Source organism: Micrasema longulum, unplaced genomic scaffold (genome assembly GCF_059751315.1).
Source record: "Micrasema longulum isolate JH-2025_06_02 unplaced genomic scaffold, ASM5975131v1 h1tg000725l, whole genome shotgun sequence".
Classification (NCBI taxonomy): Eukaryota; Metazoa; Arthropoda; class Insecta; order Trichoptera; family Brachycentridae; genus Micrasema; species Micrasema longulum.
The window spans coordinates 1,922,102-1,946,822 of record NW_028277921.1 but is presented as its reverse complement, the minus strand read 5'-3'; the positions used below and the strand labels follow the sequence as shown (position 1 = coordinate 1,946,822).

The following is a 24,721-nucleotide window of genomic DNA, read 5'->3' as shown; positions in this document are numbered from 1 at the left end:
TCTTATTGTGAAATTTTAAATAAATAGAACATGCTGGAACTATAATGAATTATCGGAGAAATCGAAAAAGAAACTAGCATGATTTTTATTGTATACCTATGCAATAACATATCAATTTGATCCAAGGAACAGGAAATGAATAGCAAATATTTAAGCATTTTGAAAAAAAATATGTAAATAAGTAAAACGGATTTGGAAACATCATAAGAACGCAAATATGTATATAATAAAGATAAAAGCTGGCATTTGATAAAATATACCAAGGTATTAACAATCCATTCCAAGTTTAGGATAAATAAAACTTTTGAAAATGCGAGATTCATATGTGAATCTGAACATGAAATGAAAAATGATTGAAATTGCTGTTCATGCTATACACGAAAATCGGATAGATTCACAAAGAGGGCAATATTTTTCCGTATTTTTTTTTTTACATACAGGTACTAATTTTAAGTATTTAAATTCCCATAGGGCTAGTATATTATGTAATAAATAGTAAGTATTTCATCATTCGGCGATAGTATATTTGTAAAGGATTTAACTTTGAAGTTAAATTTTGTATTGACATAGATCATAGATAAACAATATCCATATTTATCGTGTTTATCGATTACCCGAATTGCAAATACGGGGCACGGGACACGGGACTGTAGTTTTCTAGATTGGTGAGTAATTTTGCTAGATGAAATGATTAAATTATTATTTTATTGTAATAGTTTAAAAGAAAGGATTTGAGAATACAATCAAGTGCTAAGCTCTTAAATGAAAAAAATTAAGCAAAACGAGGATTTGCTGCTGAATATTGACTAGATCTCCCACGCTTAGTCAGGAAAGCAGAAACCACAGAGTTAAACAGCAAATGGTAAGTCATGGTCCCCACTCGGTTCTGCCAGTTCAGGCAGTTCAAGTGACGCAAACCTGACATCTCCTTGTACGGGGTACGGAGATGGAGACACCCACACTGGGAGATATTTGGCATTCAGGTCGGCCATTAGCGCTCGAAGTTTGCACTGGTCGAAGAACTCTATCGAAATTACGTCAATCCTGAACACATGTACGAGAATGCAATATTTACTTACAAGACTTGTTTTCTTTTTCAAAGCAGCCGATATTATTTTATTTGGACGGGTCTTGCGCAATGTGCCCGCAACACGTTTGGAAAAAAACGTATTTAAAAGCAAATAAATTATAAATAATTATCAGCATGTAGGAATGTACGCTGTAACCATTCCACCGTTATGTAACTAATCGCTTTTATTCGGTCAGAAAACGTTTAACGATGAAATTCAAATGAGCTTTTAGCTCAAAATAAAATCTTCACAAAACAACAGATGGAAGAATTGAAGAAATATTTTTAAACATTAGCAAAATGGCGAATATTATGGTGTGTAAAGTTACAGGTAGATGTATATTAAACCAGCATATGATATATCGAAAGCCCTGTAAGTGGCTAGATATTAATTTTTCAAAAAGTTTCTCCACCATCTGATGAAAAAGCTGTAAATCGAAATCGAAAAATGCCGTCATATATTATTCTTTGCCCAAATTAATTTTGATGTAATTTCCTAAAAGTCGTAAATAACTGTGCTAGAAAAAATGGAAATCAAATTGTGGTAAAATGGGATTCGGACGTCTGATCTGTGAGTCTGCGATCTACCACGGGATTATAATCCGGTTTTTACAATTTAAAGTATTTAATTAATTTGATACAACTCAATTAAAAACACATTTCATTTTCAAATTGGATACACAGTGAGATTGTTAGCATAATTATTCTATTTCTGTATTTGAGATGTAAGTATTACATATTTTGCAGTACATTTCATGGATTAAGTTTTTGAAGAAGCTTAACGACTTCAAAATGACATTCGAAATATTTTATTATCTAATTAGCAAACTTGTTATCGAAATCGGTTCATCAGAATATTAAGCGCCTTCTGGATTAGGAAAAACGGGTTGATACTAACCTTGTGTAGGCGTTAGTAAAATGAAAAAAGGTTTTTTATATCCAATGGACAAAAAAGGTCAAATAACGCACGAAATTTCAACGATCAAAAGAAATTATAATAAGCAGTTTACAGTGTGTTAATCGAATAATTAAATAAGATAGGATTACACTGTTCTCGTGGGTTGTGTTGAGGCCTGGTCGGTATTCTGAATCTTCTCTACCCGGAGTGATTAATTTAAGGATTTTTATTTTTTCAAGCGTTTACATTTTGCTTCATATCTGGCCACACTGATGATTAAACGTGAAAAAAATATGAACACGTGAAATAAAACACGATGATTTTCATTACGAACATTATTGCGACCTTAAGCATTACTCAAAACACTTAATTAGGTTGAATTGACCAAACCGCATTAGTTTTTTTCCGTTTTTTAAATAGTTTTATACGTCGTTCGACGTTTAATCTCCAGTGTGGCCAGTATATAAAGCAAAGTGTCGTATTAAAAAAATAAAAATCCCCAAATTAACTACTCTCAAGGGGATAGAGAAGAATCAAATACCACCACTGGTATGTCGTGATGGCCAGTTGTGGAGTGGCACGGTATGTTAAGGGCTCTTTTGTCGTTTTTATTGATCATTAATCGTGTTTGCTTAGCTTGCTTAACGTGCTTGCGTAGCTGTAAACAGAACAGTGACTCAATGCGTTAAGGAGAAGTTTCTAGAAACACATTGTTGTGGTGTGTTGTGACGCTCCATAACCCCCCTCCATCACTCTAACGCAGACCTCAAATCGTTGGATCGGGACTGCATCGTGGCGCGCCACGACACACCACGCTAGAGCAGTGTAATTCTAACCACATAAAACACATAGAAGTGGTACGCGCCAGATAACTCCCCAACACACCCCTCCACAACATGACATAACAATGTAACCCTGCCTTTATGTGAATAAAAATCTGTAATATACTGACTAGATTACAAATGTCAGTCAGTATTTGTAAATAACCATATACCGACTATCTGTGTCTATTGGTTTAGTCAGGACACTAATTACACTAACGTGCAAATCCCACTATACACCTTCATCATAGTCATCATCATTTCCCAATATAAACTCAGTGGTGCATAGGACACTGTATTGGCACTCCAAATCTAAATAATATTTGTTACATGGAAAATAAAGTGATCAATCTTACGTTATAGGTTCCAGTCCAGGACAGTGAAATATTGCAGTGTTAAATCACTATTAAAACAAATATTTCTCGTCGACCCTGCCAGTTCAGGATTCTGGTTCTATTTCACACACAGAACTGTATGTTTTATCCGCTTGAAGCCAACATAGAAGTTTCAGAAAAATGGAAGCGCCTTGAAAAGGTACGTCTCGAAATTCGAAAGCCGGTATGTGGTTTATCGAAACATTTGACCGGAAAGATAATGCTTTACATAAGTATTGAAAATGGCTAAATTTTCAAACATTATTTCGGGTATCTTCACCCGATAGTTTTTCTTAATGGACATTGAACATTTTTGTATTTACGTTTTCCAGATTTGTTATCTAGAAATTCTTGCGTGATGGAGAAATAAGCAAGACAGAGAATTTATTGGAACGTCTTGCACAAACATAAGTCACACATTTTAAAAAATACACACGGAAGACATACTGCCAACTATATTTAAAATATATATATAATTCTGAAATTGATACATATTCTTACTATTTTTTTATTATTTATTTCTTAAGTTAGTTTATATTACAATAGGGAGACATCACCCTTTATTTTACATATTTAAAGCAATAAAGGTCTATGAAATATTGTCCAATAAAAAAAATTATTTTGCTAATTATTGCTTAAAATAATACTTGCAAATTTGTAATTTTGAATTCCCGCAAAAACGGTGATTCCATTGGCCACGCCCTTAATACGTAACATTTCATGTTTATTTCTTCGTGGCCGTGAAAATTTTTTGTAGAACAATATCACGAATCTTGACGTCACAACAACTAAGGCCAAACACGTCGCGTTTTTCTACGAACGTATTTTTATTGAATTTATTTTTTACATTTATGTATAAAAACAGTTCTCCACGATATCCATATTGATTTTGAAAATACAATTAATTCTTCTAAATCCATTTCATGTATTTTTATCGGTATTTGTAGTATGCGATATTTCCCTATTAGTATATAACCTAATATTTAAACTTATAATACTCGTATAAGAAATCAAACACTGATTTGAGTCTACTGAACACATCATTTTATTTTCACAAAATTCAATTTTATTTAAAGCAATTAAAAAGTATTACGAAATGGAAAAAAATATTTATGAAGAAAAAAACATATCAAAATTTAAAATAATGGTCAAGACATATGTGATAAACAATTTATAAATTAAATATATTTGCAATGTTATTATTAGAACACACATAACAATATGTATGATATGTGTGCCCTATTTTAAGATTTAAATAAAAAAAAAATAAAAAAAACAAAAATTTCGTCCTTGTTAGGGCATTTTCAAACGAATGTCGTTCGACACGTTCGAATGTTTATTTATTTATTTATACATTAATGGTTCAAAGAACCTTTTACAAAAAAATGTTTTACAGAAATAATCACAGCAGCGAACAATAATTATGCAGTACATACTATCAAATATAATTGAATAATTTAAACTAAGTTTAGTGAACGTAAAATATTTTTAAAAAAACAAAAAAGTAGTAAATAAACATAATACCTCTAAATAAAGATAACAATTAACATGATAAAATCATATCTTCCAAATATAAATATGACAAAGTAAAGTTGAGAATAATTTAAGATAAAAAATAAAGTGGTTAGTATTCAACTAGGTCATAATAAAAAAGAAAATAAATGAAGATTATGCCTGATGAGAAGACACGAAAAACTTAATAAAAAATCAAGAAGTGTCGCAATTAAAAAATATTTCTTAAATCTTTTTGATATTGATAATTATAAATGTAGGTTATATAAGATGGTGTTTTATGTTTCTTATACAATGATGTTTTCTTTTTATTTCGGATGTATTAATTTGTATGATGTTATGTATTGTCAAAAAAATGTTTTTTCTTATTTACGGTCCCAAATGAGTTTCTAATAACTCCTGGGAGTATAATATGTAATTTTTGTATTTTATGTTTTATTAATAATAATAAATAATAATAAATTATAATAAATAATGAAACATTAGTACTTTATAAATAAGCTGGCCCGACAGACGTTGTCCTGCCCGAACGTTGGTTTGCCTTGGAAAAATACTTTTTATTGATAAGTAGGTACCAAGGTACTTGTTTGTGATTAAATTCCAAAAATAAAAATTGTTAATATTCAATTATTGAATTTAAGTAGGTACTTGTTTATGGTTGAATTCTAAAGTATAGTTTTTTTTTAATATGGCATTCTTTTTGCAAACGTCAAACTCCATTTTTTTTGTAAATGCATTCTACTCGAATGCAACCCAGGTATATTGATGAATAAAACATTTATGCTCCTTACTTATTTTTTACATATTAGATTGAAGATTTTAATATCTACAAACACGCACAGCGCAAAGATCTATATTTCTCTGAAAACCGCGCGTAAATCGGTTAAGCCTTTTAGGAGGAGTTCAGTGACATCACACGTAAAAAGGAATTATATATATAAATATAGTTAATACATTATTAGAATAAAAACATAAAGTATTAAAACATATTTGTCTTGATACTATTGAATAATAGTTTTTCATCGGATGCTCAGACATTAGTTTTTATAAAGATTCAAATAAAAGAGTACATTCATAATATTGTACTCTTTTAAAAAAAGAATGTATATTTATATATATATTTTGTTTTTAATGCTTTGTAAAAATATTAAAAAAACAGTATAAAGAAGAAAGAAAGAAAAAAAAACTCAACAAAACCAAATAAAATGGTTAAATTTTTTTTAGTTAAAAAGTAAAAAAATAGAGAGAAAAAAAAACAATTAAATTTAAGAGTATTCTTGAATATATTTGAAACTTTAGAAAAAAAAGTCAAAGTAGTGGCTGCTCATAAATGCAACCAAAAAAAGATTGTATGAAGAGAAGTTAGACCGCGTATCCTCTTATCCATGAAACTTCCTTGACTTATATTTTCCTATACATATACTCGGCGTATTTTTAAACCATTAAATTATTTAACGTATAAAACAACAATGTTGTATGTTGCGGTCTACATTTTCTAGGTTAGACATTGTTCTAAAACCATGTGTGGAAATATAATTAACACGGGATCATTAATACGCAGAATACAAAGGGTATTTATTGGTTAAATTATATATAATAAATAGTCATTAAACAGTTTTACAGATACTATACAAAAATAGGTACCGTTACCCGCTAATGTAGATATTGTTTGCCTCATTGCGGTTTAAACTTCTATTCTGACTTTGGAAACCTTCCTTCCATCCCAAGTACACACGTATACCATAAGTTAATAATTGAATTATATAAAATTAGTAAATTAGTAACAGAACATACGGTGCTATACAAGTAAAACTGTAGAATGATCTAGATTAATTGCACAAATGAGTGATTTATATTGCGAGCAAACTGAAATATTGCAATTTAAAATATAGCAGAGCACATTTTAAATCAGTTTTTATTATCAAAGAAAAGTAATCAATTAAAATAAAATTAGGATAACTGTATGCGTAAAACGTTTCAATTATAACGCTTTTAATTCGAATAAAAACACCTGAGAGGTATCAGAATTTTCAATTATATACTAGGTAAAAATTATAATGCATTGGTGTTTTAATATTATTTTGTGATTTCTACTACCTACCCGAATGACATATAATTAATTAGACACCAAAATGGCATTTCAATTCGTGGTTCACTGCCTTCCGTACCTTCATTATTTAAGGGACTTTCATCATGATCAGACGTTATGCTACGCAGAAATATGCAGTCGTGTGTGATGATAAAATGCTTTGATTGCACTGCTTCTGTGAAAAAAAAAACAGATCGTTTCGTTTATAGATACCAACTAAAAAGTTAGTTTTCCAAAATTTTAATAGCTGCCAGCTAGTGTTGTATCTAGGTTAACGAGTTACACAGAAAAATATTAACTTAAGGGCAAGGCAATATTTGCTCTATATTATATTATGCATAATTTATCATTATCAACTGTTTACTTACAATAATATAATGAATTAATAGTTTGGAAAACAACTTGAACAATTTGTTTTAATTGAATAACGTTCGTTTTACTATAATATGTAGGTGTTTACATATAATAATTATCATTCAGATACTCGAGTTCTAGCGATTTGATACTAAAATTAAAGCAATCATACTTTTAAAAAATCAATGGAATTTCGTGGATTTTTGCATCTGTCTGATCAAGATACAAAAAGAGGGTAAGAATAAGCTATATTGTATAATACTTTAATATAGTATTATAATTTTCTGATACGAAGAGATTCGTGAGAACATTACTATGATTAGCAAAGTTATCTGACACTAACTTCTTTATTAGACTAGAACAGAAACCAAGTTATGTAGCGCATAATATTACTACTCGTAGTTGATATAGGATAGTTCTACGGTTCAACACATTTGTATTGAGAAGTGATCAAACTATATCAAAACTAATTAAAGCAACTTTTTGCATGCTGATTACGTAATTATAGAAAAAAGCATCTCACAGAAGAGAGAATCAGGTAAATAGATATTCTTATTACGTCGAATGGTAAATTATAATGAAACTGAAACAAGAAAACATCACAATTCTTTAAAAGGAGATACAGGATAATGTTTAACATCTGGAGGAGTGGCATCAGACTAGGCCTTAATATGTTTATAATATTCACTATTACGGACGGTTAACAATACAAAAATACTGAATAAGAATGTAGGAAAACTAAAATAAAACAATACGTACGTCATTACTGATTTTTTAATAACTTCGCTTGTATCTATCTTGCATGGGAATCCTTTTTCTAAGCAGGGTACATTTTTCTTCTCATTCAGTTGTAGCATAAGAGATGATCGCGTTTTTTAAATCATTACAAATTAATTTTTAAAACCAAATTTGAATTTATACTATAAAATCTCCACTATTTATTGTTTGGGCATTTACATTGAATACACATATATAGGACACAAAGTCGAACTTGGTAAAAATAACCAGACAGCTGAGTTACCAAGAAGAATAGGGATAAGTTGGGCTGCTTTCGGTAAACTAAAATATATTAAAAAAAATAAAGAAGTCCGTATATGATTAAAAAGACATGTCTACTCGTATGAATCGTGCATATTGCCAGTGACAATATACGGACTAGAAACCATGTCTGTAAGAAGAAAAAGTAACCAGAAATTAAAATGCACGCAACGATCCATGAAAAGACAGATGTTCGGTGTATGTCTACGAGGCAGAGTAAGAAATGAAGAAATAAGGCGCCAAACCGGAGTTGTCGATATCATGGATCGTGCAGCAAAATTGAAATGGCAGTGGGCAGGATACTCGGCGAGGCAATGATGGCAGGTGGACACCCAGAATAATAAAGTGGAGACCATGGGCAAACAAAAGAAGTGTTGGAAGAACACAGAAAAGATGGGCCGATGATATCGCCTTTATTACCGGTGATGATGAAGACGTTTGGAAGAGGTTTTTATCCAGCAGTGGAGAGAATAAAGCCGAAGAAGAAGAAGAAAATTTACATTGTGGGATGGCATTATTAAATAACAAATAAAAATCACTTTGTACTTTCATTTACTTTTAGAAAAACTATAATTTATAACTATTTATTTCTACTAACAAAACCAACCTCTACTCAATATTTCCAATTTTCAAAAATATACCACCTTAATCCCTTACCCCCTGCACTTTTGGCTCCAGCCACTTCTATCAGTAATGACTTTTTTCTATACATTTTGTTAGTTTACCCATTGTACACCTGATGATGGATGATGGTGAAAAGTACAAGGTGTTTTTTATGTTTAGTACAAAATGTATATTTATACAAGTGAATACCGAAGTAATGTCATAAGATTCTTATTTTAAAGGCGCGAGTGACACGCCCACATGTTACGTAGATAATATATTGTATATAATACAAATGTTACAGATCCCAAGAGCAAGCTGATATAGATTGATCGTTAACCTTATGATTCTACATAGTACCTACCAATGTATACTAATTACAGGTGATCGGCGATCAGTTGCCCTTTTCCGAGTCTGACCTCGAATTACTGATAAAAAATCTGCGATATCGAAATGAAACTACGCAAGCCGTCTTGAGAAATAATCAATAATAGCACTACCTTTATAAATATAATAATTACATCTGTTACAGACATTTTTATGCAAAAATAAACAATAACATGACTACCTACTAGTTAATTTATTATAAAGTTATACAATATATATACCATTTATTATTTGAGAATGTTTTTTAATAAGTTTTCCGATTTTTCTGTACCCAAATCCAGTAACCATTTTATTACAAAATTATTTAATTTAATTTAATTCAGGTCATGGTTTTGTAATGTTCGGGTAACATATTGAATATTTTGGGGCCCAGAAACCAGAAATTTCTTTGCCCGAATTCAGAATTTGTGGTAGACCCCATGACCCATTCTTTAGTTTGACTTCTGGTAGTGTGGGAGTGTTCCTTTTGGGATTTAGTAGAATAATTTGCTTTCACAAACATAATTATTCTAGATATACGAGTATATAATTGCCTTGTTTCTAATTATTATTACTACATTGCCCTAGATGAGAACTTGCAGTAGTATAAATAATAACTTAAAAACTATACATATTTTTAAATTTTTAATATTGTCTAGATTAACATCTATGTATACTACAACCCATTGAGAACTTCGTCTTGTCAAGAAATTTTTCCTCCTCCCCCGTCTATGACTGTCACTCTTCGGTTTCTGTTGTCCTCGGGCATGATGTTTCTTTTCACTCTTCAAACTATATAACTACTTAAGTTTAGGTCTCCCGATACTTTGTCATCCCATAGGTTTGTTGTTTCGAAACCATTTAATTAAGGTAACATTTAGATATGTGATTTTTTGTTTTCTGTAAAAGGTGTTAAAAATACCGCTGATCTTAACAAAAAACATTTCACAAGACATAAAAAATTTCGATTTCGCAAAACAAAATGAACGTGGTCCAGTGCGGGGATCGGGTATAAATTAATTAAAGGCGAATGATAACTTTTATAGATCGTAATGTTAACACGAAATGAGACGTTATCGGTAACATGGCCGTCGTAAAACGTGCTAAAATTGAGTTCACCGCAAGCAGAGAAGTGGCAGGTACTTGAAGCTAATTTACTGTGCAATATTTGGAGGTCGGGTTTGCCATATGTACAATAAAGAGATACGGTATTGGGAGAACTCGCTCTGCTGAAGATTTAATTTACCAAACTCGACCACTTTTTTGCAATGCAGGTAATCACAAAAAAAACAATTCAGTTACGTAGATAACATATTTTACTTTTATATTGAGAGAAACGCACTGAAATACAAATCTATAACCGCACTTTGTCGGTTGTTAGTCTGCACTTCCGTAGATAATAATATCGAGCATACATAAATGTAAGATTTCGGAAATTAAACCGATTTGGATATAAAATTGTAGCCATTCATTCGTAACTGAAACAAGCAGGAAAAACTTGTCGATACGTTGTGCATGTGTATTCACAAGTATAACGATTCTGCCACATTGAAATGGCACAGATGATTGATTACACCGTTATTATTTATTATTATTGGATCTTTTACGGAACACTAGTTAAGCTTACACTAATGTCCTGTTAAGTTTAGACCCTGTCTGCATAATCTATAGGTGCGAAAGCACTTCAATTAATGATATGAATCATACACGTATAAACTGTGTAATAATCATTATTTAGACGTGTCAGAATTTTTTATAAATGCTCACAACGTTCGATCAATGTTTTAAACGTAAAAATAAATGGGCAAAAGTCAATAAAAAATAAAATAAACACAAAATCTAAGAAAGAAGGCAGAAGAGAAACGAAAAAAAACACAATTAAATTAAACTAGGACAGTGAAAGAACGGCTAAAAGGATCTACGATGCGAATGTTGATGGATGCAGAAAACGAGGAAGACCGAGAAAGACATGGCACGATCAAGTCCATCGAATACTTGAAGATGGACATGTCAAAAGTAGGAATAATCGGCGTGCGTGCATGAGAAGATGTATGAATGTAGAGGAAACGAGGTCTGTATGCCAAGATAGAGTGTTATGTCGTTCTATCCTCTCTGCCTACCCCTACGGAGAAACGGCGTGATGGTTTGTTTGTTTTAACTAGTGAAATTTTGACGATCCATTCCGAATATAGGTGTAAGGAAAATGCTAAACTTTGAAAATATCTCGATTTAGTAGAATACGTAGCCGTTGGTCAAAGTGTAGGTAAAATAATATCACCTTCATTTGAGTGACGTTGACGTACCGATACAATTTGGAAAATCTTCGTAATTCTGGTGTAAATCGCCAAGAAAGTCTGAATTTTGATTATAAAAACACAAACACATTTGTAGCATGTATAAATGTATTGTTTCTTATACTGTCTAGTTCTTTTTACTAGTTTTATAATATATTATGTCCGTTTCTTTATTCAATGTACCTAAAAAAACATAATTTGGTGTAAAAAAAAAGCACCTAATGACCACAATATAGAATATACTATCCAACAGGAAAAACTGCAGTTAGTGCATACTGTTCCTATATAATATAGTGCAGTGAGCGCTGTGTGCAGGTTGCACCTGATATAATCATATAAGAGTATAAACTGTACACAGTACGGAAGGTTCCGTTATATTGCGCTCCTGAGGAAACGTAATCATTGTTCTCAAACGGGAATATAGTAAACTCGCTCTGCTGAAGATTTAATTTACCAAACTGGACCACTTTTTTGCAATCACAAAAACAATTCAGGATTTCCAGAGTCGTGTATTTTTTTGTAACTAAGTTCAGATTTGTAAAACCACAGGAATTATGATTTTGTAAGTAACTGACTCTTTCTGCAATAAAAACATCATTGATTTGTTGTTTACGTTGACATAAAAAATATAATTTAATTTAAAGTAGTTAAAATAAATCAATTATTTAATCTTTTTCGTAGGCTTATGGCCCTTACCGAAAACGATAAGGGCAGGTCTGAAGGTCATAAAAACGTAAATAAGATGTTGTTTTAAATTAAACATTACAAATAGAATAATCTTTTTTTCATTTTTTTAAAAAGAATACAATTGTGTAAAAAAAGTTGACACATGTTTAGACTTTTGCCTGTTATCGGCAATAAATACGTTTGTTGTTGTTTCGAATTGTTTGAAGAGACTTGAGTAGATATTTTTTTAAAACGTAATATTCGTACCTGACCAGAGCCAGAGCGCCGCTCCGCTCAGATAAAAAGTCCCGGAGCGCCGCTCCGGTGCGCTCCGGTCCGACTACACCACTGCGTATTTGGGTATGTTTTTGACAATCCTAAACAGGACGATTTTTGCGTCCAATTTATACGTTTTTGTACCGGTTTTTATGTCTGTACCTAATGTTGTTTATGATTAGTTATCTATTTACATAAAGAAGAATTTAAAACGGAATTATTGTTAAATTGCATAAACACGTTATCAATACGTTCCACGTAGTAAATCGTTCTCTATTAATAAGGAAATTTCAGAGTCACTAGGAAGATATAACACATGTTACAAGTATACCATAACAGCCTGTGACAGCTAAGAGCTAAGATATTTTAACCGCTATTACTTTACTGCCCTAGAATTTAAGGCACCATGTGGCAACTAAAAGTGCCTAGTCGTAAATAATAAATGTAATATTTGAAGGACGGCTTTGGATGCATCAATGAAATAAATATGTACATTTATTATATAAATGACAAGTAAGTCTCTTGTTCATTGAACTGAAATCTGAATATGATTAAATGGTTATCTCTTGTTCAGAATCCATGTCCGGGTCTCTGCCATGTGCGAATGTCAGCTTGTCAGCAGAAGAGGAAGATCTAAATCATGTTTTTTTGGATGCCCAATAAATTATTGTTATCCTGAGTTTCCATTCATTTACATTTTTTTTTTACATTTACATTTTTTTTTGCACCACAACAGGCCAGGAGGCCTAATTACAGTGGTGAATTACATCACAGAGCACCCAGGCTTGAAAAAAATCATATTTTAATTTTTGTGTTCTCACCGGGAATCGAACCCGGAACCTTCCGTGCGTGAATCAAGCGTCTTGACCACTACACCACGGAAGCCGCCTCTCGAATTCGACCTCTCCGATATCAACGTCTCATTCCCTACTCATATTCTAACTCCCCCGTCTCCACCCAATAAACATGTATTCAAAATTGTATGTAAATATGTGGTAAATAAATGGTATAAAGTTGTAAATAAGGTAAATATATATATATAGTGTATGTAATATTCAATACTAATACACCAACTTGTATACAGTACTAACACATGTGTATATATTTTAATATATAAAATCTGAAACTCGACATTGGCTAGAACACCCCAATTGGGAAGTGAAAAAGAAGTATTCTTTTAAATGTACGTATATTGTTTAGAAATGTTAATAATTAGTATATGTTTTAATAATTAGACATAAGTTAATATTAGGACATTCATTTATTATGTTTGTACTATTTTAAGACCAAATAAAAAATATAAAAAAAGCAAAAAAAAGAAGAAGAAGAATGTGAATAAAATGGTGGAAATACCAAATGGTCAAAAGTAAAAATTAGTTGCAAAGGCTTGAATTAATCTAAGCTAAGAAAATATTTATTTATTTACCATAATAATCGTATAACTTCAAGTACAAAAATATATGCACCTTGGCAGGCTTGTTGCTGAAAGCTACATCTTTCTAAATTTGTTGCAACAGAGAGGAAAAACATTTTTGAGAAGGGAATATGGAAGTCTGGGCATTTACAGGGTTACCTGTCAGTGGCTGGTTTTAGTAGTCACTTTAACTGTGTAACATTAACCATTCTGCCAATGTTTTAACATATACATTTCCTCAACTCTTCCATCTGTTGACTTATGTGAAGTAAAAGAGCGTAAAATGTTTTCCCTCTCTGTTGCAACAAATTTAGATCTAAATAACTCCCTAGGGAGGAAATCCAGCCAGTCTGCATACATTTCGATATACTCGAAACATTGTTGCTTTATCTCTCAGCAATCCAAGGTTTGTGAATTGTTTTAAGGGCAAAATGGTCCAGTTTCTTATCAAAATACATCTCCACCCACTATCATACATTTAGTTTTTCTCACATTTAATTTGTTTTTTAAATTCAAATTATGTTAACCCATTTAATAATATTTATTTTTACCTGTTGAAGCATAATTGTTGTCACGAGAGTAATCAAATAAAAACATTTAAAATCCATAAAACGAAACGAATAAAAATAACGTGTGTATTATTGAAAATATTGAATATGAGAGATAATTTTGATTTTATCGTATTTTTAAATACTAAAACAACTTCGAATTGCTCACTCGCATTAAATATAATAAAATATGTAGAGTTCAAAACATAACATATTTTAACAAAGCAATTTACAGTTAAGTTAACATACATAATATCATATTGTACGTACATGTTTATTAGTTAACAAAATATATATTTCGACACGTGAACTGAATGATAAAAAGGTTTCATACGTTTCAGAAGTATTTAAACTGACAGTAAAAAAGCCTAAAGACTAAAAATGAGTTCTTAGTACACTTTACCGCGTATAAATTTATCGTGACATTGTAGGTACAACAAATTGCAGTAACCTAAAAAGATACAGAGGAAGGCAGATAAAACTAGAAGATAAAAATGGGATATTGTCTCTCGCAGCTACATACAGAAAAAATTCCAGTTCGAGAATAGTTATTCCGTAGGCACGTCACGTCAATGTCAAGAGGAAAACCACTCACGCACGCATTAAAATGAATAATTGAGAGTTTGAATACGACTAAATATGAACAATAACTATGGTACAACAGAGGTGCGGGTGGGTACCATATTACGTTTACAGCGAGTTACACAGATTTAAAAAAAACATGTCAGAAGTTGATGAAGTATCTATTTTTTTGCAAATTATTTGAAAATGTTATTAGTGAAATTGTGAAATACATGTACATACATACTATTAAACTTTTATTATTTATTTCACATAAAACATTATATTTTTTCTTATTGATGTACTAACTGAAGATAAACGTGAGATTGAACAAAAATAAAAGAAGCAAGGTAATAGTTTATATGGTTTCATTTTTTAAAGCATTGTTCAAATTGCGTCGTGATTTTATCAGTCGTTTTAGTGCAACCGGGCAGTATTAAATCAAATTCGATTGAAACATAAATGTTTGCGAAATCTCTGATAAATATACTAAAGATTCTTAATAATCAATTAACAATAATTTATTATAGAAATAAAAGACAAGTGATACTTTGATCCACAAATTTGGAATATCCAGTGACCGGTTTCATCGCTTTCGCGACATCTTTGAGACTAAGTCGAGACACCAGTCTCGAAGATGTCGCAAAAGCGATGAAACCGGTCACTGGATATTCCAAATTTGTGGATTTAAGTATCACTCGTCTTTTATTTCTATAATAAACTACAATGAACTTCCATTAAGAATTTTCACTTTCAAACTTAAATTAACAATAAAGTACCTATATTTAAAAAAAAAAATTAAAATATTGGTAAGAATTAATTTACTATCCCAGCAGAGCAATTCTGAGCCCTTATTCTGTACTTCGGTTTCATAAATTCATTTATATCGTATCAATGGGAACGATAGTGCAATACGATTTTGAATGCGTTATAAACGAACGAACTTACGAAACGAAATTGCGACAGAATAAGGGTTTAGAAATCTCTCTACCTCTTAGAGCGTTCAGAATCGCACTGCGGACATCTTCCCAATTTAAAAAAAAAAAAATTATGCTTCAAATTAACTCAAAAGTATTTATGGCTAACTTACGAAACCAAATACAACGGAAAACGAAGATTAACAAATAAAATAAAGGTAATGGCACTGCATGAAATCCCCAACACTATTTTGAATATCATAAACTTTTCTGCTCACACAATTTTAAAATACACATTCAATCATGATATTCGGGTTGTGATACCGTGGCTAGTGTTGCGAACTCCCGGATCAGCTTGATTTCCGTTTTCTATTAGTGGGTTATTTACAACTCGTTGAAATCGGCCACCAAAATTGAAATATTTGGGGAAATTTTTAGAACACTAATATATTTTTTTTATAAAAAAAAATAACGATTAATGTTAAGGCATTGGACATATGTGACCTCTTACACACAGAAAAAATACACACGTACCTGCAGGCTTATTCTGTCACAATTTCGTTTCGTAAATTCGTTCGATCGTCATATATCCATCTCACTCTAACGCAATAAAAATCGTATTTCGCTCTCGTTCCCTCTCATACGATACGAATTAATTTACGAAACGAATTAGTTACAGAATAAGGCCACATACTGAAACAATACCAAGTGTAGTAATTTACCTTGCCTTCGACCTAATAAAGCTCCGAAATCAAGTGAGGGTTATCACTGGAGCCCACCCAGGGCACTGCAGATTGAACAAACACCTTGCTAGAATGAACCTTTCCGAAACTTCTAGATGTGGGTTCTGCAGTGCAGATGAGGAAACACCTATACACATTCTATGTGAATGTGATGCTTTACATCATAAAAAGAGCCTCATCCTCGGGAGACCACTGGTTAAACTTGAGGATGTTAGCTAATAGCCTGATACTTCACGGATCTGGGTTTGGAGGGGGAGATTTAGCAAAATGTTAACTCTCGCCTTCCACACAGCAGCCAGGCTCTTTATAGACCTGGGCTTGGAGGGCGAGACTATTCACGGGGACCCGTCACAATAGATCTCCACAGGTCACAGTGATGTCAGGAGCTTGAATAGCACTGACCCCACCTCTAAGAATAAGAAATTTACCTACTTTAGTTTTACGTTTTCGACTGTAAATTTCACGTTTAAAGATACTCGTTCATCGTATTTAAAAATATTCACGTTAGGTGTACCAACGAATGCATGTGTTTATAGTTAAATGAGGTCGTAATGAAATAAAATATAAGAATACTTATTCGGACCCAAGGGCCAACATGTAACGAGTTGTAATATTATGCCCTTAAACGAGGCCTACGCTAGCAAGAAAAAGAAATTATATCATGTTCACAAGTGCGAGTATAATGAAACTCCATCGTCACGTTTATACTCAATTATTATTAAGATATTTATTCTATGAGCGAGAAGTCTGTGATTAGATACTCGTAAAAAGACAGATTAATGATGGATCAATAAAAAATGAAGAGTTTGATTACAAATTACATACGGCAATTTATTCAAATTTCATAGAATATTCTTGCGGTCAGTTAGTATAGTACAAACATCAACGGTATCATAGCGGATTGAATGTGGATGGATTGGTATTTGAATTTATATTTTGCGTAGTCTAGACTCATGATTGATTTAACGGATTTCCTCACGTGGAGTGGAGAGAACAATGTAACTACCTTTTAAACTTAATTTTCTAGCTAGATTCTTTTTTATCTTTAAGAAATATTGAATCACTATTTACGACAATTATTAACCCATCGAATCGCAACATTTTAAGAGAGTTCGATGCATAAAATAACACATTTTGGAATACTTAATGGTTTGTTAATATACTATTAAGAAATTTACCTACCTGTTATTAGTTTATTGTTTCACACAAATACGTATTACTCTTCTCGAGAAAATGATCAAAAAGAGTATCTATAATGGTTAGTATTATACACATTGTTTTATTTTGGTCCATTTCAAATGAGCACAGTTATATCTGACAATTTTATAATTTGCCACGGAAATCCTCGACGTTTGGTTTATTTATCTGCTTAAGGAAACCGTTTTTAACAGGCCCTATTTTTACAAATTGTTAAAACTCTATTTGTTTTAACATGATGAAAACATATTTTTAAAATCCTATAGCTGCATGATTTGTAATTCCAGGTGTATAATAATATTGACTTTGTGTGATTCATACATAAAATGTATATACTCTAAGGTTATATTACACCGGGGAACAATTTTTAACAAAATTTCCATTGAATTAGATTTTTCAACTGTTTTGAAAAAAATAGGCGATTGTGATTTCAAAGCTGTAGTTAGTTTTCTTTTCGTCATGTTTTCTCTAAAGATTATCTTAATGTGACCATTCTCGGCTGGATCGAGCCGGGATCACGGGAAGAATTATTGCTCTTCTAGTGGCTGAAGAAAACCTACCTTGACTGTGGAGGGGTGAATGAAGCCGTAGGAGACCAGCAACAGGTTCATACTCGTTTAGACTATTCAATTAAACCTGAGAATGAAGAATGTAGTGAGATGTTGAGTGTCGCTCATTATAACATCAGTCTGGAAGCCTATTTTGCATATTTTAAAGTGAAAATGGTTGTCAAGATAAATCTTGGGCCCCTCACGAGGTGTGCAAGCAGTGTGTCTAGAGTTTACGGATGTGGAAGAAGGGAACACTAAATATATTGCCATTTGGTATACCCACTGAATCGTGACTAGGCGAGAGCTTAGAGATCATTCAAGTGACTGTTTTTTTTTTTAATAGTGAAAACTAAAAAATATAACTAGAAAAACTAAAATAGGGTATCCTAGTTTACCGCCAGCTATACGCTCAGTGCTTCATTTTTCACAGTGCCAGTTTTTAAAGAATTACCCTCTTTCGAAATACAGGAATACGGGTATTATATGGTTAAGATCAAAGTGACATCAACGGTACAAATTTTGAAACTGAATATGACCCCGTTGGTAAGGGATTTGATCAGGATGAGTTGAATGATTTGGCACGAGATTTGGGACTGTCCAAAAAGGCTTCAGAACTTCTATCATCAAGACTGTACGAGAAAAACTTTCTTGAAAGGTATTTTATTTTTGATCAAGAGTGCATTTATGCGATACTTTCGAAGTGAAGTTGAATTTGTGTATTGCCATAACGTACATGGTTTAATGGAGCGTTGGGAATTCCAACCTATAACAAAACTGAATAGCGATTGTTCTTCGATAGTTTAAAACGAAGCTATGAGCTATTTTATTTACTAAATTGTATTTTTTTCGTTTAGTAAAATAATTTTACTACTTTTGTGTATTAACATAATTTGATCTACAGCGACTATATATAGCCTGTGTATGAATAAAATTATTCCCTGAGAACAGTATATTTACCTTTTTTCATTTATTCTCCTTTGTGTGCATATTTTGTACGACTTTTGAAACAAAAATAAAATAAAAAGTTTACGTAATAGTCAAAAAGAGGGTTTTTTTTGGAATTGGAAAAAAACATTGGATTCAGAAGCCGTCAAAAACAAGTGTCTAAATTAGTGTTCCCCAGAAATATACGAGTATAAACAATAAGTCTCCGGCACTACCATCTCAAATACAGGGACTGTTCTATTTGGACCACGCAATAAACGAGTCAAATCTAATCTAAAAAGAAGATGGATTGATTTGGTTTTTCGTCAGGTATAACAATAGCCAACAAACGTGTTTGTAAATTATCTTCATAACATTGATGAATGAAGTTTTCCACGGACACAAAACACATAGTAAAAACAGTAAAAAAACATATGAAACAGGCGTATACTTTAAATTGCAGTGATGTTATTTAAAACGTTTCCGTAAGATGGGAATAACTATTGAGTTATTCGTTAAGCAAGTAACCGAGTCCAATCTCGGTATGTAACCGTATCTATCAGCTAACAGAGCATATTACTTGTACAACTCGGTCAGCTCCGCCGGACCGCGCAATTATCATACACTCTTATAACGAGACCAATTATTCATCTCAGACGATGTTCTTTACGTAATAATGTAACATTCAACTAACGGAAGTGCTTCACCGCGTTATGAATATATTTCACAATCTATCTTAAAAAAACACCACTGTGAGAACGTGAGAAAAAAAGGACCAGTGAAAGCACCTCGATTTTGTATTGCGAAAATAACTCGTATACGTATAATGTATTGCTTTCCTATGAATTTCAAGAAAACAATTTATTAATTGGTAGCAAAAGACAACAGTTACATAATTACAGCGGGCGCCCATTATTCCATACTATATTTTGATTAATATCACACAGTACGATTCCCATAACTATACCTACGTACAATAATATATTAAATCTAAAATGATGTGAGATTTTTAAACTATGCAATGAAGAAAAATGAGGTTAAAACATTATGACACAATTGATACTTGTATTTTAAGATTCATACACGAAATATAGGACATTTTATTAAATTGTAAAAAGCGCAAAATATTGACTCAGTTTTTCTCGCCATTACGGGTGGATGCGGGTGTTTTGACAAATATTTAATCAATTTTGCAAACCACAATAAAAGCACCTGAATATTGCGATGCAATTAGTTCAGTGATATAATAAGAGACAACCCCCGTAATCAAAATAGTAACGGATGAGTAAAACGAATTAAAAAGTAGCCAACACAACTACCATACAAGTTAACACAGTACAAAACTGCACTTTAAAGTAACGGTTGATTTAAATAAGAATGATAGTATATTGTTACTGCATCAATTATTTTAATTTAGTATCCAAGTATTGTACGTAGTGGCGCTCGATCAAATAATAAGGTTATTTCACTGGAAACACGGCTAAGTATGACATGTCACATTTTATACATTTTAAAGGAGAGCATTTTTAAAGTTTGGTGGTTTCTGCAAAATCTGAATTTTAGTTTACAAACCAAATTTTAGTGTCAGTAGATGGATTCAACGTTCGTTTCTCCAGGATTAAAAAAAGTGTTAGTACAAAATGCTGAAATATGTATTTTTTCCAGACTTTCCTGACATATCATATTTAGCCATCTAGAACAAAGACGGAAAAACAAGATACGTTTGACATACCATATTAAGTCATCTTTTAACATACATGACATACCATCTTTGGAAATAGAGTAATAGTTGACAAAACAAGATATGTTTGACATATCATATTTTGCCATCTAAAACAAGGATGGTAAAACAAGACATGTCATAAATTGACAGCCATTAGTCCACTTCTAAAGATAGTACGTCACGTCTATTGTCAAGTCATGTTTGTTGTTAAGTGTCATATCTCTATTAGCTATCTTTGGAAATAGAAAAATGAACATATCATAACGTGACGCAGCTTATATTCTCTAACACTACTAAACGAAGACTGACCATATTTTGCCAGATTGTAGATCTCATTGAGATGAATCCGGTGATTTATATAACTCAATATGCCTTAAAACGTGACATGACTTAGCCATCTGTCTTCTGACCTGTTTTCGTAGTTCCTTTCGTAAATATGATACAGTAAAGGGTGTTAATTCGTTGTGCCTATCGGCAGATAATTTTATAATTACTCTTTTAAATTATTGATGACGTACCTGTACCAAATCGACGTTTCAATCATATTTCTTGACTATGTGATTTTCTGTTATATTTAGGACAGTTGGAAAATACCTACTTTCTATACAACTGATATATTTTTGAAATTTTCTTTAAAAAATATGTCTGAAAGACAGAATAATTTTACTAGACAGATGTGGTATATCTGTAGAAGTCTTTCAAAGAAAATTGTTTATAAAATCGCTATGCATTCTATACAAGACCATAACGCGACAAGGAGAAGCTTAGAGAGGAACCTAGTTTCCTAGTTAATTTACAGAGTAGATAATGCAGTCACATAGAATGTTAAACGTAAACTATGGTAATACGTACTAAACTCGGACAGAGAAGAACAGAGCATCCGTTTTCAGCGGAATATTTACGGTGATTTTATTCAGTTATACATTGGGAAAATAAACGTACATTGCACCAAAAGAGAAAAATTCCTTAAATACTATTGAAAAGTGCAATTCATTTGGGACGAGACAACCGCAGAATAAATTATTGATAGAAAGCGAAAATAAAAAGAAAGAATACCAACAAAATTAGGCTATCGTGAGCAATATTGAGAAAGTTTTAGGACTGCCAAATTAAGGCACCTACTCTAACATACAAGCAAGGATTTACGGTCAATGGGTCAATATTTAATAGTGTTTGATGACAGACGATAAAAAAATAATGTTTGCGAAATATGTATGTGCGTCCACATGCCCAAGAATACGGAATTGACTAAAATAAATTAGTAGCAGCATGATTTGAGACGAATTAAAATTATAAAATTGCGTCATTAACAAAAATGATTAGGCATTTTTACTATTTGAATACGTCACGTAACAGAAAATTTGATCGCGTATTAATTTGTATTACCAATAAAAGTATTTTAAAAGCCAATACTTTTAATTACTATGATAAGAGCATTTTGTAAGTCATAGAAATTAATTTAATTGTTGCATTCATACATCGCGTAACACTCAGGCTTGAAAATAATGTGGTCTTGCTCGGGAATGGAACATTCGTGTTTGAAGCAAGCGTCTTAGACATTAAACCACGGAGGTCACCATAGTACAAATTATCTTATTTTTACCCTTTATGTGCACCCTTTAGGTGCATTGGGATTTGCATTGTACATAAATTACAGGTAAAACGACGTAAATATTGAAGTCAAATAAAGTAGTGTCAAATCACTTTTTAATATTTAGTTATATCTTTCATATCTATTGACGATTATCTGGAACTTGGATTTTCGTATTACAATTTAATATTCCGGCATTTGCTTTATATGCATATTCGCTATACCGCACTCCTCTGCTTGTTTGATTTATCCTTAGTGTTTAAGTATAATATTTGTATGAAATTTTGCTTATGTGATTTTTCTAATACATAAATAAATCAATATAATCAAAGAACATAAAAAAATATACAAAACGGTGCCTTAATCCAAAATTTGATTTCATTGGTAGAATATGATAAATAATATTATGTAAATATTGAGTGTGAATTTTCTGAACATGTTATTTTTATTGAAGTTACAACTTGCAAAGAAAATTAGGTACATTCCTTGTCAAAAAAATGTGCTTGCTGATAACGTATGAGCTCTTGGGTTGAATACTCGACTGAGCCAAAATGACAAATATTTTTGAAATTTTAATTTTACTTTTTCATTTGATTCTAGTCTGGCAATAAAAATCTGTGACTAACATAATTTTATATTCACACACAAATTTCAGTTCCTCGACATTATACATATTAATGCACGCAAGCCGATTCTTTTTCGGTCTTAATATTTAAATAATTAAATCTTTTTAGCCGTCTTTACGCAGTTAATTTTGTCAATAATGCTTGTCTCAACCTTGCATTCTCTACACACAAATATGGACATTAATCTGTGTATTTATTTTAGATAGTTTTATCACATATGTGCATTGACATATAATTTCAACAACATTTCACTTACTACCATCGTATGCACTGCACAATCATAATGCCATGAGGAACTTTAGCCCTATGTGAAATTGGATACGATAAATGTTTTCTTGCGCGCGGTAAAAATTGGAGCATTAAATTGTACGGCAAAGTTTCCTGAAAATGTACGAAAAAAAATCATAAAAAACGTTTTGATAAAAACGAACTACTTCGAACGACGTCACTGGTTCATATGAATCAACCAATGATGAGAGAGTTATGGAAGATTTCCGGTTTACTTGCCGTGCATGGACCAATGGGCAGAACTGACCGAACTGTTTTGTTTTTTATATATGATAAATGTAGCTGTTGCTTATCCGAATAAAGAATAAAAGAAAAATAATAATAAGCGGAAGAGAACCTCTGACGTCACACACAGAGTTATTTCAGAAATAGAAAACTAAAAAAAAATCGTAGCGCTGATAATGTGATACAAAAAAATCGAAGAAATTTTTTTTTTGGCCCAGTTTAATAGTCTAATAACTAATAACAAATAAAAAAAAACCACTGAACTTCATTATCAAGAAAGTTAGAATGACAAAAAAGTTCTGTAAGTTTTATGGTGGTTGAGCTGCAGGTCTTGGAGTATTGTTGCCAAGTTTGACAGATTATGATTTTAATTTAGGTATTCGAAATGAGAATAGCAAATTGTGGGTAGAGGAAATAACCTTGAATAAGCAGTGACAGCATTCATAAATTAATATTAGCAAGTGCATAATAACAACAATACTAATGCCAGGGTTTACAGATTTGGACAATTAAAATGCCAAGTACAAACAAAAGAATAATTTAAAATGATACACAAACATAATTTAATTTAAGATATTTAAAAGTTATTGTTAATTGAATCCGCATTCACTTCTTAACACTTCATTATAAATTATTATTATGAAAATAAAACTTTGTTATTTGTGTTACACATATATATGCTAACACCTTAGATAAGTAGAACAAACCCGCCTGCTTTAGGTTTCACTGATTAATTTGTTTAAATTCTATGACATCGTGAACAATATTCTGTGTTTACTATATTAGTTTTATATCACCCGTCGATGGGAGGAGTGCTCTCCCGAAACTGTAGTAGTGTTCTTGTAAAATAATAAAAATTGTGTAACACTAATAACAAAGTTTTATTTTCATGATAATAATTTATTGATGAGTTATTTGTATTGACCTCTGGAGTAAATTCCACCAAAATAGTAGGTATCAATATGAAGAGTGAGTTTTTTTACAATCAACCTAAACCTACTGATGCAGTACATGTAATATTGTTAGGTACGTGTAAATGGGTTTTTTAATAAA

The 24,721-nt window shown here is 31.7% G+C and overlaps 1 protein-coding gene across 6 annotated transcripts in view; it reads right to left on the bottom strand.

Annotated features, from left to right (window-relative positions):
* The window catches only part of LOC148279417 (guanine nucleotide exchange factor DBS-like), a 177,803-nt gene that overhangs the window by 68,439 nt on the left and 84,643 nt on the right, over positions 1-24,721 (bottom strand). The window lies entirely within an intron of this gene.